We start from the raw sequence: 4,043 nt of genomic DNA, 5'->3' as shown, positions 1-4,043 counted from the left end.
CATCATCATTATCATCATCATTATTGCAGTTATCGTTCTCATAATCATCACTTTTATTATTATTATTATTTTGATAAAAATCAATCAATAATCAATCAAGAATCTATTATCAATCAATTATTAATCAATAATAACCAAATTAATATCCAATTAATAACATATAATCAATCAATGACCAGTAATTAATTTATAACCAATAATCAATCAGTAACAAATAATCAATCAATAATAACCAATATTATCATCATTATTATCATTATCATCATTATCATTGTCATCATCATCATTATTGTCATCATCATTATCATCATCATTATTGCAGTTATCGTTCTTATAATCATCACTTTTATTATTCTTAATATTTTGATAATTTTATTGAATAGTAATAATACAGTAATAATATAATATTAATAATAATAACAATACAATAATATTAAATAAAAAGTAATTTTAATTAATTTTTAATTAATTTTTATTTTTCTAAATATCTTGAATCTTGTTTTCTCGATAATGTATTCGATTGTCTTGAACATTTTCCTGAAACAAACAATAATAATATATGTTAATATTATATAATTTGTTTTGATTTTAGCTTTACTATATACAAAGTATCTCATTTAAATTTCATATTAAAATATCGTGACATATATGAAAAGTTTTGAAAAATGTTTCAAACAAAAGTTATAGGGTTCAAAAGGGAACATAAGATGGTATCATTGAATTGACCATGGGTTGTTTTGTTAAAATCATATGAAGATTATTGCTATTTTTTTAAATAGAATTATTTTGGTTGGAAAACTTTTGGTTATATATAACAATGTATAATGCACTTTGGTTTAAAAACACAATAACCTTCATATGACCCCATCGCAATCCAAGATCGAACCAATGGTACCTTAAATTTCAAGATAACCAAGTTTGTCGAAAACAGATTATGCCAAGTGTTTGCTATCAACTATTGTCAGCAAAAAAACTACAAAGAACAATATTAAAATTAGGCTATTTTTTACCTATTAATGCACGTAAAAATCATAGTGAATTTTATAGATTATGACCTGCTGAATACGATAATGCTATTACTTTTTATTAAAAATGTGAGGAACATCGTCATTATTTGGTTGAAGTTTTATTCTTCACCATTTCATCCATATTGCACAATTCTTTTCTAAGAACCTCGTGAACCTGAATATTTGATTGTGATAAAACTTTAGACATATGTACGGGGAGTAAATATATGAAATTAGAAATTACTATATTGACCCAAATATGTTTTTAGGGGATGTGATCACCCCTCATATATAGAACTGCTTTTCTCGAAATATCTCAAAAACGTTTTATAGCAAAATTATTTCTATTTATAACATTAATAAAATTTTTACAAAATAATTGTTTTTAATTTTTTGGAAAAATTTAAAAAAATGTCTTAAAATTTTTTTAAAAAACATTTTTTTTTAATTTTATTATTGCGATTAAATAGAGATAATTTTATTATAAAACTTTTGTATGAAACATTTTTTGATATTTTGAATAATTTTGAAATATATCGAGAAGAGCAAAAAATAATATGCATATGCAGAATTGGTTTTTGCTTTTCTCGAGGTATCTTAAAAATTATTTGAGATATCAAAAAAATGTTTTAGACAAGTTTTATAGTAAAATTATCTATTTTTAATCAGATTAATAAAATTTTTTAAAAATAATAATTAAAAAAAATTTTTTGTTTTTTTCCAAAAGTTAAAAAATATTATTTTTAAAATATTTTATTAATGTTATTAAACAAATTAAACAGATAATTTTACTATAAAATTTGTATAAAACATTTTTTTAGATATGTCGAGTAAAGCAGTTCTATATATGATGGGTGATTTCATCTTTTAGAAACATATTTGGATCGATACTAATAATTTCTAATTTTATCTATTTATTCCTCATACATGTGTGTAAAGTTTCATCATAATCAAAATATTCGGGCTGACGAGGTTTTCTTGTTAGAGAAAAATCGTATAATACGAAGATGATGAAAAATAGAACTTTAACCTAAAAAATGACGTTTCTGACATTTTCAATGAAAACTAATAGCACCATCATATTCAGCAGTTTAAAATCTATTAAATTTACTATGATTTTTACGTCTGCATTAATGGGCAAAAAACGGTCTATTTTTAACATTGTTCTGATACAGAAGCAGTGATTACCGATTTAATCGACAGATTAGTGTTAAAAAACTGAGCAGAATCTGCTCACAAAGCTGACAGTAGATTGACAGCAGAATCTACTAATATGACATAATATCAGATTGGTAGCAGAATCTGTATGCGCGCGTAATATGGTAACAGATTGGAAGCAGAAATCAAAAACAGAATCTACATTTTTATTCATTTAAATAGAATACTATTTATTTCGATAGTTCTTTTGCTCATCGCTATATGACGTATTTCCTATAGTCAATTTCCTGTTAGAAATGAATATAAAATCAATTATATATATATATATATATATATATATATATATATATATATATATAAGCACAGTTACTATATAATATAAACCAAAAAACGTAGCAACTTTTTATCGGTTTAATTTCTAATTATACGGGTGATCCACCTAAGACCGGCCACCTAAATAACCCACAGCTTTGGAGATAGGAAGAAATGCTTCATATAAAAATTGGTTTGAAGTGACGAAAAAGATAGGTATATATTAGTTTGATCTTGAATAGACATGCTTCGGAGATTTGAAGGTCATCGCAATTTTTTTTAATGGAACTACTCTCATTGTTTTACACAAATGGATTCCTTGTAACATTTTGCATAAAAAGTTATAAGGGTCACATGGCCAAAAATTGCATCGTTTACGAGATATTTAATATCTAAAAGTGACATATTTTTATATAAAATATAAAGTATCTCGTAAAATATTTATTTCTCAATAATCTTACCCTAATACTTTTACGCACAAAATAATAAGGCGAATCAACTGGTACAAAGAAAACAAATGATTATTTTTAACAAAAATGTGCAATTTGCAATGTACTTTTCGTTATAAACAACCATGGATTTTTTGCACCAATTGATTCGCCTCATTATTCTGTACATAAAAGTATTAGGGTAATATTATCGAAAAATAAATATTTTACGAGACTTTATATTTTATATAAAAATATGTCACTTTTAGATATTAAATATCTCGTAAATGATGCAATTTTTGGCCATGTGACTCATAACTTTTTATGCAGAATGTTTCAAGGAATCCATTTGCATAAAACAATTAGGGTAATTCCGTTTTAAAAAATGGTGATGACCTTCAAATCTCCGAGGCGCCTCTACTCAAGGTCAAACTAATATTCCTATTTTTTTCTTCCCTTCAAAGCAAACAACTTCTATATGAAGCATTTCTTCCTATCTAAAAAATTATGGGTGTTATTTAAGGTGTGCAAGTTGCGTGGACCACCCTGTATATTAGGGTGGTCTTTAAAAGAGATCTGGTGGAATCTTATTGAAGGAGCCTTCTAAATCGGTTCCAAATAAATAAAAAAAATCTCTCCGAAAGAGTAATTTTGTAGCTCAACTCTAACCCCTTCCGCAAAGAGGTCGAATTTCGCCATTTAAAATGCACGTTTTTATCACGTTTTTAACATATATTTTTTGAGTGACTAATTACTCGCGAAAAAATTCATAAGTATGTTACATTTGAGAGCATAAATGCTATGTTTAAAAAAAATTGGAAACCACGTTGAATTGTACGACCTAGATTTTAGACCTTTATTTTTTTTTCTTTGACACAATATTGTATCGAAAAATGAATATATCCGTTACCTCGTACTTTTTTATTCTTCTTATGTATAATAAAACTATAAAATAAGGCGTCCCAAATAAGAAAATAAGAAAAACAGATTCTTAGTTTCTTACTTTCGTACAATATCACGATATTTTAATAATTATATTATATATAATTACTAAATTTTCCTTTTTTTCCTTATAAGGAAAAAAGGAATTATTTTACAATTTTCAAACTAAAGATCAAAAATAATTTGTTTCGCAATT

The 4,043-nt window shown here is 25.2% G+C and overlaps 1 long non-coding RNA gene across 1 annotated transcript in view; it reads right to left on the bottom strand.

Moving 5' to 3' along the window:
- Positions 1 to 398: 398 nt before the first annotated feature.
- LOC136997622 (uncharacterized) overlaps positions 399 to 4,043 on the bottom strand; it is a 14,231-nt gene continuing 10,586 nt past the window's right edge. The window contains exon 3 of the long non-coding RNA XR_010888274.1: positions 399 to 537. This is a non-coding gene — a long non-coding RNA (uncharacterized lncRNA). The remainder of the gene's footprint in view (positions 538 to 4,043) is intronic.

The sequence above is a fragment of the Linepithema humile genome, chromosome 2, assembly GCF_040581485.1.
Source record: "Linepithema humile isolate Giens D197 chromosome 2, Lhum_UNIL_v1.0, whole genome shotgun sequence".
NCBI classification, from domain to species: domain Eukaryota; kingdom Metazoa; phylum Arthropoda; class Insecta; order Hymenoptera; family Formicidae; genus Linepithema; species Linepithema humile.
The sequence above is the reverse complement of the archived record's forward strand: the minus strand, read 5'-3'. Positions and strand labels throughout refer to the sequence as shown.